We start from the raw sequence: 15,412 nt of genomic DNA, 5'->3' as shown, positions 1-15,412 counted from the left end.
TGACAGAATTTTTTAATTAGTAAGCATATACTTTGAATTGGGATTAGTGTTATTAATTTGGAATGCTCCCTCTATGGTAGCCCCTCATTACAATAGGTACGAAAAAGACTAAAAAAATGTTGTGGAGTTAATAAATTTGTGATAAAATCTTAGTTTCATAGGTTTCTATGTGATGGGAATGATGCATGAAAGATCAACCCCCAAATTATTAAAGAATATTTGAAAGATTAACCCACAAAATTTTGATGAAAGTTTATTATAGATTAGTCACCAAAATTTTGTAAAATTTTCTGAATAATTATCCCCAAATTACTAAAGCTTTTTCAAAATATCCCCGAAATTTTGAATAAATTGTTTGAAAGATTAGGTCACAAAATTATAAGGAAATTTCATGAAATATCAACTCCTAAACTATTGAAGATTTTTTAAAAGATTAGCCCCAAACTATAAAGAAATTTTGTGAAATATTAGCCACCAAAATTCTATAGAAATTTCATTAAAGATCAACTCCCATATAGTGATCGCTATATGTAAAAATCCTAGCAATTAGAAAAGGTAAAATTCATTTTTTTGGTACCCTAATGTTGAAATCACATAACATGAAAATAAATCTCTCTTTAATTGTTTAGGCCTGTTGGAGAATGCAAGATCAAATCTTTGGATATGTAATGAGTATAGTGCTTGATCTTTGATGTCCACAACTGTAAAGATTGAAGTGGTAACTCAAATACGATCTTTAATGCTCCTAAGAAAGTCAACACCAGCTCAAAGATGCACAACACGAGGGTTTGCACTTCCAAACAATCTCTCAACTATAATGATGTAGTGTGGACCACGATTTGGGTGGCTTTTATCACTCAAACAGTTCTAGAACAAAGCTATAACAAATACACAATAGGTCTGGTCAGATGGGGTTCTAGAACCCTAGGTAAGTCTCTTACAATCGATGGTTGAATTCAACTATGTAGAGAGAAAGAAAGCCTAGTTTGATTGTTGTTGGATGCTCGATCGGAGCACACCAATCTTTTTATAACATGCCAAAATCCTAAGAAACCAAATTTTAGTCCAAATGCCCATAAAGTTACCGTTAAATCTACATGATTTTGTTTTAATGATCTTGATTATGCCATATCACCATACTCAATCCCCGATCAAAGTTTATCACAAGAAAAAAAAATCCTTAAAAAACAAATCACACAAAATTTCAGCCCTAAATTCCTTGATTTAGCCTATCATCAATCAGAGATTCCATTTCAACGTGCCTAACACTATGATGCTACTCGAGCCTAAAACCTATGATCTATACGTATCTGACACAATCAAACCATCCCAACATCCTCATAATCCCAATCTACACCTACTCAGCAAATTTCATCTCAAAATTCCCTCGTTTGACCCATCATCAAATTTTAATTCCGTTTTGACAAATCTTATTGATCAAAAGCTTACTTGGCATAAATCTCCATCATCCAAGCCTTATTTGGACAATCGGATCCCACAACATGTTCAAAAATCCAAAAAACCCCAACACGTCAAATTTCACATCTTAATTTTCTCGTTTGACTATTAAATTAAGAACACATCATTTCAACGCAGTAGAATGAATCACCACATCAAATGTCCAACCTAGGATTTCAGGAGGGTGGGAATTGATGTCAGATCCTTACTTTATCCCTTTAAAACACTTAGACCAATGAATTTGAGCCTAATAGAATTAAAAAGCTCAAAATACCAAACAGAACCCCACTTGAAACTAAGAAATGACAAAATCACATTTAAAAGTTCATCAAATTTATGTTTTTTGCCAATGTTAGCCCCAAATACGGGGCTGCAACATTTAGCACGCCCCAACTCTCATTGGATGCACGAGATCCATAAAAAAAGCCTTCCGAACTCAAGAAAATCTATTGCACAAAGAAGGAAAGATCAATTGAAGGCCCTTTCATCTAAAAAACCTTACCTATTTCGGTGAAAGAGTTCTAGTGAACTCCAGACATTGTAGACGGACAAATTGTAGACCCATTTTTCTCTCTTTTCCTCTATAAATAAAGGCCCAAATTGAGCCTAAAAAGGGGAGAGGAGCAGTTTCCCAACTTCTATAATACTCTCATTTTACTTAAAATCTCAAAATCCCTGAAGCCAAGCTCAAGCCTCAGATTTGTTTTCCCTGTTTTCCAAACTTAAATCTAGAAATGTTCAGCCCAGCTCCATACCTTGCTCAAGCTTCGCTTTAAGTCTTTTTACCTACAAGAAAGTTTGTTTTAAGGTCGCACAAGAGAGGTAAGTCTCTCATTCCACCATCTCACTGCTTTTAGTTTAGTTTCAGATTGCTTAAAGTCCTAAAACCAAACCAATACCTAAGACCCGATGACATCACCTCAAATCATTTCTAGGCGAAGTTGGGAACATTTACATCAGATTTCAGAAGCTTTGAGCAATCTTGTTAATTCGTGTTGCACAAGAATTTAAGCCTAAATTACCCCCGTAATGGGCTACTATACCAGCTTAGAGAGAGGGTGCCTAACACCTTCCCTCTCCCAACCTTTGGGGCTCAAAACCTTTTGGCTAAGTGCCTTCCCCACGAGGAATAGAGTCACTATCAAAGAGCTAAAGTTGAACTTTCGGCCAATTTCCTCTAAAAAATGGGTGGCGGCTCCATCTCTTTGATTCGGCCATGAGTTTTCCAGAACTCACAGCTGGTGACTCCACTAAGTGTTTTAAGGCCTTTATAGGGAGATGTTTGGGCTCAAGTTTGTGCTTAGTTGTTGTGCGTTGTAAGGCTTAAAGACTAAAAGTTGCTAGATTACAATTCAGAATCGCACCTCAAGAAAGTCGGGCATGATAAACCTTCCCATTGCAATCACCGAAACCATTCCTGTGCCAAAACCGCAGCTGAAACTACATCCAAATCCATTCCAATGCCAAAATCACACCTGAAACTTAACCTAGAACCGTACCTTTATCGAAATCACAACATAGTTCAGTCCCATAACAATCCAAAATCCCAAAATCGCAACTCAATTTAGTCCCATTGCAACCCAGAAGCCCAAAATCGCAACTCAATTTAGTCCCATTGCAACCCAGAAGCCCAAAATCGCAACTCAGTTCAGTCTCATCGTAATCCAAAAGCCCAAAATCACAACTCAGATCAGTTCCATCACAACCTAGAAGCCCAAAATCACAACTCAATTCAGTACCATTGGAACCTAGAAGCCCCAAATCGCAACTCAGTTCAGTCCCATTATAGAAAAGAGCTACAAAATTGCACTTGAGTTTAGTCCCATCATAGACCACAACATCAAAATTACTTCCCCTTCAGAGCTTCACCACCCCTCAAAATATATTCATCACACCTTCCTTCTTGATCATCACACTTCAGAATCTATTTGTTGCACCTTCATTCATGCTCATCGCACTCTAGAACCTGTTCATCGCACCTTACTTCTTGCTCATTGCACCTTAGAACCTACCCATCACATCTTATTTCAATCTTATCGCACTTAAATCACACCCATATACCTTTTCAATGCCCTGTTTTCGCATCAAACCCTCCATCACATGCATCCTTGGTCTTTATCATGAGTATTTCTTTCTTTTTTTTTGTTTTTTTTGTTTTTTGGCTCCCCCCTCTTTTCTTGTGGTGTCCTCTTAAGAGGAAACTTTTTTTGAACTTCTCTATTCCTATTGACTTTGCTTAGCCTTATCTGTGAATAGTTGTAAGTTATAGTTGTTTGCCTTATGTTATTTCCATCTTTAGTTTCTTATTTTGCTTCATTTGGCAAGTATCGAAATAACTTATCTTCTCTTAAATCACCAAAAGTGGCCACCCAGAAAGTTATAGGAATGCTTGCAACTTAAACATGTGGCTACATTCTTCCTTTGTTCTCTGTTTCCTTTATATTCATTTCTCTTGCATACTTCACAAACACTCTCATGTAAATAGAATTAAATTTCATTTCACCTATTAGAGGAAGAATAATAGGTGTGTGCCCCTAAATTTTTGTCGTTGAAAGCTCCACCAAAAACCTTCAAACTAGCCACCAACCAGAGAATCCCATTTGTCCATAGGTGGAGGTTTGAAGGCTAGTAACTTTGTTGGAACCTCAGAGTCTAGAACTCCCCTCACAACTTCATACATTGCACCTACATTACCCATATATAGAAGTCTCAGATGGAAATAGGATAGAAAAACCTCACCGTAATTAAGAGTAGGAAACTAAGAGTGTTGCACCATGCAGTTTCCATCCTTAGAAGTAAGATCAAAATAAAACTTAAATCTCTTAAGAGAAAAAACCTATTCTAAAAATATCAAAGTACCTTTTAAGCTATCAATGTTACACCTAAGATTAAAGTTTAGTGATAGTAAAAATAAAGAAAAAAATCAAATATGAAATCAAGATCAAAATCCAGTAAATTCTCCAAATCTAAAGCTCCCATTTGAAATACTTAAAGAAGCCTATCTTGCCACTCAAAGTTGTTGTTCTCAAGGCTAAGTAAATGCATGCCCTTATGAGATTAGCTCTTGGGAAGTAGCATAAAAAGGTCAATTTTGACCTTTTATGTGCTTCATCTTGTGCCCATCTCAAGGCTAAGTAGATGCATGCCCTTATGATATCAATTCTTGAGAAGTAGCATCAAAAGGCCAATTTTGACATCTTTTATGCTTCATCCTATGCCCATCTTAAGGCTAAGTAAATGCATAACTCTAAGAGTTCAATTATTGAGAAGCTTATCTTGGTGGGCAATAGAGCTTTCCAAACTAACTTGTACTAATCCATCGTAGGATGAGCATCCCTATAGAAGGACCAAGTTGTTTTAACAAAGAACTCTCCTTTCATTTTAGGAAGCCAAACTATCTTCTCTTGGCAGTTAGAGAGCTTCATACCTGACCTCTGAATCTATCGGAGGGCCTCATCCTCAAGAAGCCCCCTAACCTGATCCAGACTCCAAATTCCTGCCTCATCAACAACATCACAAACTCTCAACTGCATATTAAGACCATCTAGCTGAATGGATTTCTCAATTAAAGGACCATACATAGTACAATTATCCAACTAGAAGATGATTTCGCCCCTCTCCACTAACCACCTCGAGAGAAGGACTAAATCACCTCTTAGTTTCATGTTCACCTTCTAGGTACAAGAAGTATAGCACAGAGGGATGGCTGTATAGAAATGACCACCCTTCAACACTTTCAGCAATTTGGTTTGTAAATAATTTTTATTTTTTATTTTTAAACAAATTGTATAAGAATTTGATGTGATGTAATAATAGAAAAATTAGGTTTTTCTACAATATGCGATTTTGCAGATATCGATTATGCAATCTGCGATTCTGTTCTTTGCAAGTTTGCAGGATATCCAAGAAAATCACAATGCAACCTCTAATTTTAGACAACAGAAAGATGAAAGGAAGGCCCAAAACTTTTATGGGCATAACTCTCAATTCCGGACTCTGAATCGAACAATTCAAGAGGCATCAGAAAAATGAAAGGAAGGCCTAGAACTTTTATGTTTTGGGTTTTGACAGATTCGGTCCACATCGAATGTGAAACCGGGACTGAAGTTGGAGCAAGTTCATAGCTAGACCCATTTCACAACTGAAGCCCAACTCGCAGAAGAGCCTTGTAGCAGCCCAACTTGAATTCAAAAGCCAAGAGCCCCAATTTCGAATGTAACCTCCAGAAAGGGAGTCTTATTAGATTAAAATTCTTGAATGCAGTCCTATCAAGATAAGAAGATTGGATTAGATCACTAGATAAGAGATAGAATAGGATTAGTTGAAAACAGATTAGGACTTTCTAATTTGGAGTTAATCTCCTAAAAGGAGTTGGAAAACAGCCCTCTCCCTCTGCTATATAAAGAGGGGGGCGGACCAGCTCTAGCATCACTCAAGGATCCAAGATATCATCAAGCAACTCAAGCTACCAAGAGAGCAATTCGGCCACTGAGAAGCAAAGCATGGAGAGTTCAAAGATCATGAACAACTAAGCTTTTCTTTTATGGTTCGAAGGGGGAGGTTCGATTGAGTCATTGTGAGGTTTTGTATTAAATTTAAGATCTTGCTTTCTAATTCAAGTATTCATTGATTCTTGTGGATATTTTCATTGGATGTTAATGTTAATTAGTCTGACAAACTGAATTAATGTTGATTTTCCTACTGCTATCCATAGTTTGGTGATCCGTAATTGTCACAAATAGTGGTACAAGTAGCAATTAAGTTAATATCTTTCTGGGTCAATTGTTCATGATAGCCTTTGACCAATGTATTGACATGTTTTAACCTAAAGGGAATCGATGGAACAGAATTCGATAATTGCAGCTATCTTAATTATTGTTATTTTGGTTTAACTGTTTTCACAAAGCTTAATGCTATCATTAGTTGATATGGAACACTATCGTACCCAATCGATTAGTGATAAGTGTTGATCGAATGCTGGGTTTGGTCAACTGATTTAGGAAAACACAAAGTTTATTATGGCTATCCTAATAAATCTAAGGTTAAATGCTTGAATTGCAAGACCACCGAAGTCTACCTATGATCGATGGCCAATTGACTAAACCGAACCCTTGAACCAGAATTCGGTAAGACTGATTACTTCTTTGTTAGTTAAATTTGCTATTGCTTTCTTGCTCTTTTAATTTTAGTTATTTAATTTTCCCACTTAGTGATAATATTCATTTGATTAAGAGATTACTGTTAGCTCCTTATGGGATTCGACCTAGTACCACTTTTACTATAAATATTTTGTTGTGGGACTAGTACTAATTTTGAGGGCTTCGACAACCCATTAGGAACCGTACGAAACCCTAGCCGTTTAGGGCCCATTTAAATTTGGCTTTGAGAAAGTCAGTGAGAGCCACTTTGGTTTGACCTAAATAAAACTAGGGCATAATATTTCGTTCCTTCCACTGAAATATGAGTGCATGTGATAGAGAGATTCATATGATGAATTCTCTAAAGGCCTTCTATCATTAACATGATGGATCATTCAGTAATGAGGAAATGCACCATAAAATTGGATTATCCATTTGCTGTTGGATCTGTTGGATTATTTCATAAGATGATAGGGGCGTCATAGACCGATGTGGGAGGGGCCTATCCTAAAATGGAAGACTCTCTCACAGTACCTCGGCATTCACGAATATGATGGGTAAGCACTCACTAGATAGAAATGTTTAACCTAAAATGGCAATGGACCTTGTCTGACAGAGGCCAAAGGGAAAGCTCATGAGATGAGTGGATGTGATCCTTCACAAAAAGTGGTGGGGTTATGCAGCTGAAACAATTGGCTCCATGCACCCTATGTGGTTTCCCACATTTCTAGAGACATAGTTTGCAGTCTCCGTCACTGAGATAGGAGGGAAATCTCAGAGATGAATAAATGGAAATGGAACATAGATTAAAAGTCATATCTATGTAGAAAACATGAATCAAATCAGGTTGACGACTAATATTTTCTTTGCCTTTATCAGAAATGGAAAACAGACAATTCGCCAAACTGTTGGATGACAATAAGCTTAAGGGCCCCAATTACGTTGACTGGTATCATAACCTTATGCTGGTCTTGATGTTCAAGAAATTAGACAAGGTTGCTAAAAATCCTGCTCTGGATCGTCCGAGTGATAGGGCTTCTGAGGCCCGTAGGAGGGAATATCAAGAACGGGATGAGAAAAACTCTCTTGCTCGGTGCTATATCATAGCCTCCTTAGACAATCAAATATAGTGACAATTCGATCAGATCAAAATATCCAAAGATATCTTGGATAGTCTAAGGACAATGTATGAGGAACATAATCATTCTACTCGTCAGAAGGTCCTAAAATAGTTTATGACTGCACAAATGTCCAAGAACCAGCTAGTTCATGACCATTGTCTTAAGATGATGAGTTACATCAATGAACTGGAGGCTCTTGGATCTGGGATAGATCATTTCACCAAAGTTGATGCCATCCTGAACTCTTTGCCTCCTTCTTTCAATCAGTTCATCATGAATTACAATATGAACAAGCTAAATGTTAGCCTCTAGGAACTTAACAATATGTTGTAGAGGGCCAAGGAACTGATAAAGAAGGATGAGCCTATTGCCATGCTTGTCGAAGGTGGCGAATCAGGCAAGAAGAAGAGGAAGGCAAAAAAGAAACCTCTGAAGAAAACTAGCAAGCCCAAAAAGTAGAGGAAGGACAAGGCATCAGATGCTTGTCACTTCTGCAAATAGGTCGACCACTAGAAGAGAAACTATCCTCAGTACCTGGAGTCCAAGAAACAAGGTAATTTCGAATATTTTGTCATAGAAACCAATATGTTGGTGATTTCTACTTCTTTGTGTATTGACTCTGGGGCTTCTACTCATGCATGTAACACATTGCAGGGGTTCAAGACAAGCAGAAAACAGTGAAGTGATTCTTTACTTGGGGACTTCTGCAAGTGTTGCAACTACAACCATAGGAACTGTAGAATTGTATTTTAGAGAATGAATAATTACATTAAAAGATTGTATTTATGTACCCAATTCGAGAAGAAATTTGATTTCTATTTCAAAACTGTGTGCGGATGGTTATTCTGTTCTCTTTAGTAATATGATTACTATCAAAAGGAATAACAAATTCCTCGCATATGGAGAACTTGAGAATGGTCTCTATGTCCTCCATCCTTCTTTGGAAACAAATATAACCAAAACTACATTGGATAATAACCCCAAGAAAAGAACCCATGATACAGTTAATCCTACATGCCTGTGGCATTACCGACTTGGCCACATTAAAATAGATTGTATCACAAGGTTGGTAAATGATGGTCTTTTGGATTTTCTAACTGTAGAAGATCTTCTAACCTGTGAACCTTGCCTTTAGGGTAAGATGACGAAATGACTTTTTAATAGTAAGTCCGAAAGATCAACATGCAGACTTGACCTTATACATACTAATGTATGTGGTCCCATGAATGTTAGGACATGTAATCAGCATGTTTATTTCATAACATTTACCGATGATCACTCTTGGTATGGTTACGTGTATCTAATGAGACACAAGTCTGAATCCTTTGAAAAGTTCAAAGAATTCAGACAAGAGGTCAAGAAACAGTTGGGGAGACACATTAAAGCCCTTAGATCAGATCAAGGAGGCAAATATCTTTATGATGAATTCATGGACTAATTAAAGGAAAATGAGATAGTATCACAACTAGCCCCTCCTACTACACCACAATTAAACGGTGTGCTAGAAAGGAGGAACCAGACTTTATTGGATATGGTCCAATCATTTCTCGTACACTCGGAATTACCCACATCCTTTTGGGGTTACGCATTAGAGACTATTATATACGTGTTGAACAGGGTTCCAACCAAATCCATTTCAAAAATACCCTTTGAGCTTTGGACCAATAAGAAACCAAGCATATGACACTTGAAGATTTGGGGTTGTCTGATACATGTTAAAAGAACAATTGCTGACAAATTGGAATCTAAGACTAGTCATTGCCTATTTGTAGGTTAACCAAAAGGCTTTGTAGGATATTTATTCTATGACCCAGGAGAACATAAGGTGTTCTGTAGTCGAAATGCCCATTCCTTTGAGGAAGATTACATCTTGAATTATCATCATCAGGAAGTTGTTCTTGATGAGGAGAGCTCTGGAGTAGTGGGAGATGTCCCACAAGCTCTAGTTAATAACCAACCTAGGAGATCTACCCATGAATCTAGGCCTCCAGTTCGTTACGGCTATGACCAAGAAAGTTACTTGGTGGAAGCCACGATCAGTGAGGAGGATCCTGTGACTTTATACGAAAGCTATGTTGGACATAGATTCCTTGAAGTGGGTAGATGCCATGAGAGCTGAGATGGACTCAATGGAGACCAATGGAGTCTGGACTCTGGTAGAATCACCCTCTAGAGTAAAAGCAATTGGTTGCAAATTGATTTATAAGAGGCAGAACGGCCTCGATGGTAAGGTTGAGACCTACAAGATGGGCTAATCTTACATCTGCCCACAGTTCTTAGGCCTTCATAAGATGGCTGGACCCAATGACCATTTAGTGTAAATGTTGGACCCATTAAGAGCCCATAGTGATGGACTCAAGGGTTCACTGTATTCAGTAATGAATTCGGCCAGGCCTTGTAATAGAGGCTAAGCTGAACCTATGTGGCTGATGTGTAGATCAATGATAGGGTCCCACACCATACAAAGAGAACCAAGCTAGCCAACATTAAAGTAGAAGTGGGCCTGAAAGCTTAATGGGCCTAAAAGTCCATTTCAAATTGGGTTAATTAGATTAATTAAATAGGGGCGGATCTAGGATTTGGATCAGCAGATAAGATAAGGGATTATCTTTATCCACTTAAAGAGCCCACATCCAAATAAAGATTTTTGGATAAAAGGAATTCCTAATTTGATTAGGAAGGTTGATCTTTATTTGTAGATAAGATAAGAGATTATCCTTATCACTTAAAGAGTCCAGATCCAAATAAAAGATTTGGATTAGGAAATTATCTCTTTAACGCTACAAATAAGAGAGCAGGGAGAACCTCCAAAGACACATTCGCTGAATACAGAGAGAAGACAACACAGTTAAACTACTCTTGCCTTCTGCTCATTTTTCTTCCTACTCTTGTCACCCCACCTTGTTTGATCTCCAGTTCTTGGATTCGATCAAGATTAGATCTTGATATTGTTTCTTGCAAGAAGAAACAATCTATAAGTTGTGCTTACTATCCCATTCGATTCTTACTGAAGAATCACTAGTTCTTGGTAAAGAACTGCCTTCTGATCCTGCCTCACCCTAAGCTGTGTCATGTTCAATGGATGGAGGATTTGGTACCCTCTTTGGACGTGAACACCTACGTTGGGAGGATCATTCTTGCATGGGTTCCGTATCAGGTATATCCCTCCCTCCCTTATTTTGTTTTTAAATTTGGTCTGGTTTGGTTACGAGAATGAACTTTGAAAATGCAGTTTTCTAAATTGGGAATAGGATTCCCGGATGGGAGAAGAAATTTTTGAAATTTTGCCCAACCTTCCTACAGGGTTCGACCATCCATATGATGGATCTCCCATCCCTTCAAGTTCCATGTTCACCATCCAGGTACGAGAAGTATAGCACGAAGGGATGGCTGTATAGAAATGACCACCCTTCAGCTCCTTAGCTCTGAAAAATTCTGCCCATAATGAATTTTGGAACAACATTCGCCACAAAGCTTTCAACCTGAGTGCTTTTGGACATTAGATAAGTTTTTAATGTACAACCTACCTTTAGAAAAAGGTCTCATAATTTTCCTCCAAGCTATCCAATGGTGATGACTACCTATCTCCGAATTAGACCAAAGGAATCCTTTCATCAATTGATCCAAGCATTTGATAACCTTCTTGGGAGTTGCAACTGCCGACATCAAGTATATTGGAATACTGCTCAAAACATGTCTAATTAAGACCAACTTACCTCCTGCTGAAATCATTTTCTCTTTCTAGCCCGAAATTTTTGCTACCACTTTCTGCACAATCCCATCAAATGCTTATGCTTTCACTTGGCCCTTACCAATGGGGATCCCAAGGTAGGTGAAGGGGAGAGACTTATGCACATAGCTCGTGACTGAAGTTATGATTTGGATTCTACTGCGAGAGGCTTTTGTTGAAGTGAAAAAATAGCTCTTCACCTTGTTCACCAATTGACCCGAACATTGGTCGTACCTTTGGATTATTGACATTACTTTCTCTAACACCTGCTTGGACCCTCTTGTGAAGATAATGGTGTCATTAGCATAGAGGTTGTGGGTGATAGGAGGGCAGCCCCTATGAGTCACATAAGTATTTGCAGGATACTATACGCCCAACTTGGACAAATTTATGTTGAGTACCTCCTTTGCAATGATAAACAAATACGACGAAAGGGGAGATCCCCTTGCCGCAAGCCTCTGGTGGACTGAAAAAATCCTGTGATTCCTCCATTCCAAACAATTGAAAACTAGCAATTCACAACCATTTCTCTAATCAAATCAATCCAATGTTCACTAAAACTGAACTGTCTCAGGACTTTGAAGAGGAAGTCTCAATTCAGCCAATCGTGAGCTTTGGCCATATCCAGTTTCAGCACAACATTCCCCACAAACCTTTCTATCAATATCTGTTATCATTTCCTGTACCAAAACTACATTATCCATGATGTTTCGCCCCTGAATAAAAGCACCTTGTTCTAGTGAAATTAACTTAGGTAAAATACCCACTACTCTTTTAGTAAAGATCTTTACAATAAGTTTGTAGTAGAAATTACCTAAGTTGATGGGACGAAAATTTGTGAAACTCTCAAGGACCTTGCATTTTGGTATCAAAGAAATAAAGGAAGAAGTGTAACTCACCAAAAGTTGGCCACCATTAAAAAAGAACTGGACAACCCCTACCACATTTGATTCAACAATGTCCCAGCACAAGACAAAAAAATGTCCTATAAAACCATCCGGCCCCGGTGCACTATCTCTGTCATGGCATGGACCACCTCTTTAATTTCTGTCTCAGAAGGTATGACCAAAAGGTTGACATTGTCTTCCTGATTAACCACACACGTAATGATATCCAGCAATTCCTCATCACCAACTGCTCCTTCCTCTGAAAGAACACTACAAAAAAAAAAAAAAAAAATTACAACACCTTGTTTTAACTCATTTGGGTTAGAAATCTAATCACCCGTGGAATTTTTAATCTTGCTAATTCTGCTATGCATTCGGTTCAAATTAACAGACATATGAAAAAATTTTGAGTTTGTATCCCCTTCTTTCAACCATTTAATTCATGATTTCTGCCTCCAGAAAATTTCCTCCTGTTTGTGAACTTCATGAAGTTTATTCCTCTCCTCCCTTAACTCCATGAGGCTAGCTGTAGAGTTTATCTGTAAGTGATTCAATTCAGCTTGTTGGACCCTGTCTTCTGCCTCCTTGACAGCCTGATGAACATTCCCAAAGACCTCTTAGTTCCATTGCTTGAGTTTACTCCATAATTTATGTTGTTTGAGAAATAAACTCATCAATGGATTGGCATGAACCTCCTCAGTCCAATAGTCCCTGACCATCGTGTGAAAAGAGTGATGAGAGAGCCACATCTACTAAAACTAGAAAGGTTTAGGACCTGTCTGTCTTTCCTCCTCCATAGTAAAAACTAGAGGGTAGTGGTCTGAACAGGTGCGATTAAGATGAGTCACAGGCTTGAAAGGGAAGGATTGCACCCAACTTGAGTTAACCAGAACTCGATCTAGACGAGCCCAAACACAATCCAAGCCCTCTCTGTTATTGCACCAAGTAAATCGGCTTCCAGAGAAACCCAAATCAATCAGTTCTACAGCATTTGTTAGATCCAAAAAATCATCCATAGCAGACACATCAAGATTTCTTCCCCCCACTTTATCCTCTCTAAAAATAATCACATTAAAATCTCCAGCTCACAACCAAGGTCCATAAAGTTGCTTATCTTGGATCTCTTCTGTATCTATGTTTTCTATCACTACAACTTTTGGTACCAGTGCTGGGGTTCTTCGAACTCCTGCTAAACCTACTTCACAGTTTGTTTTTTTTCTGGGTGCTTCAGGATTACCAGACATTTTAGCTGAAGTGGGTTTAGACTTGGCGACTTCTCCCTTAGATTTCGAATTTCTCTTCAGTTTTAGTTTGCATTCCCCCTCACCATGACCATGTTTGAAGCAGAAAGTGCAATATTTGGGGAGGTTCTTATAAACAATTTTCTGCCAGAAACCTTCCTTGCCGAGCCCAACCCAAACATGACCAGGGTTTTCTTTTAGCATATCCACCTCCATGCAAACCCTAGCCACGATTGTTCTGGTCAAACAAGAAGTAGTCGAATCAACTTTTAGAACCCTTCCTGCTACTTGCGCAATTGATCACAGGTACTTGTCATTGTACAAATTAATCGACAACATTGGTAGAGAAATCCAAAGAGGAACCACTAATGGTTCCCAACCTAAGTCCAACCCAAGCATCCATTTCAGAAATCTTAGTAGAAAATCCTTGATAATAATAGCCTCTCTCAGCCAAACCCTAAGGTATTCCTCCTCACTTTCAAATATGAGAAGCACATGTCTCAGATCTAATGTAGTGACCACAATGGCTTTTTGGAGTCTAAAAGTACCTACTAGAAATTCCCTGATCTCCGCTAGGTAAGGATGACCATATGAACATTTTCCAACCAAAGAAAATTGGAGAGGGGAGAGAGATCTCTCAATATCTTCTTCTGAGAACAGCATCACCGGTTCTCCCCATTTGGTCGAAGGTATCAATGGAATATCCACCGCTAGTGGATCAAGAACAGGAGGAAAAGGATTCGCGGTAGTATCAACCACCGAGACAAAGGAAGGAGCACCTCGAGAATCCCTAGGCAGCTCCCCCATTTCGTCTCACATATTTTCAATTATTTTAATTTTTATTACAAAAATAAAAAATAAATAAAATGTAACAAAAAATAATTTTATGGATGTGATAAATCATCCATATATTTATAATGTGGTAAATATTATGGTTAGATCACACAAAAACTTACAAAAACAAATAAATACAACAAAAAATAAAAAATAAACATTTTACAATAAATTTCAATAAATCTATAAATTAAAATTTAGAATAAAAATATTAATCTAAAATTAAAAAAAGTTTTAAAAATAAATATTTTTAGTTATACAAAAATAAATACTTTTTCATACTAAAAATGAAAAAAAAATAAATAATTTTATTCAAAAGCTACAAAAGATAAAAATGAATATTTTAGAAATATAAAGAGATCTACGAATATGGTAGATCACCCATAGATCTATGACACAATTATTCTTTCTAGGCAAATTACACAAAAATATAAAATTTTATTTTTTATTGTTATTTTATATATTTTTTAATTTAAAAAAAATTAAATATATATATTGAAAATCTTGAGTATTTTGGGTTTATTCAAAGATTTTACAATCCAAGAATGTATAGGGATAATTTGGTGAGTTTGGAAGAGAAAGAAGGCTTTTGGAGAGAGTTAAAAGCCTTTTTTCTCAAACATTTTTAATTCATTTTTTGCCTATTAAAAGAAATAACAGATTCATCGCATACGGGGAACTGGAGAACGATCTCTATGTTCTACATCCTTCTCTAGAAACTAACATAACCGAAACTACGTCGGCTGAATTCCCCAAGAAGAGAGCCCATGATATAGTTAATCCCATGTGTCTGTGGCATTACTGACTTGGCCACATCGGTGTTGACCAAATCACAAGGCTGGTAAAGGATGGTCCTTTGAATTTTCTAACTATAGAAGATCTTCCCACCTGTGAGCCTTGCCTACAAGGCAAGATGACGAAACGACCATTTAACGGTAAGCCTAAAAGATGTACAGGCACACTTGACCTAATACATACTGATGTATATGGTCCCCTGAGTGTT

The sequence above is a fragment of the Nelumbo lutea genome, chromosome 8, assembly GCF_056320005.1.
Source record: "Nelumbo lutea isolate HS-2025 chromosome 8, American lotus-T2T, whole genome shotgun sequence".
Taxonomy (NCBI): domain Eukaryota; kingdom Viridiplantae; phylum Streptophyta; class Magnoliopsida; order Proteales; family Nelumbonaceae; genus Nelumbo; species Nelumbo lutea.
Note: the sequence above shows the minus strand (reverse complement) of the source record.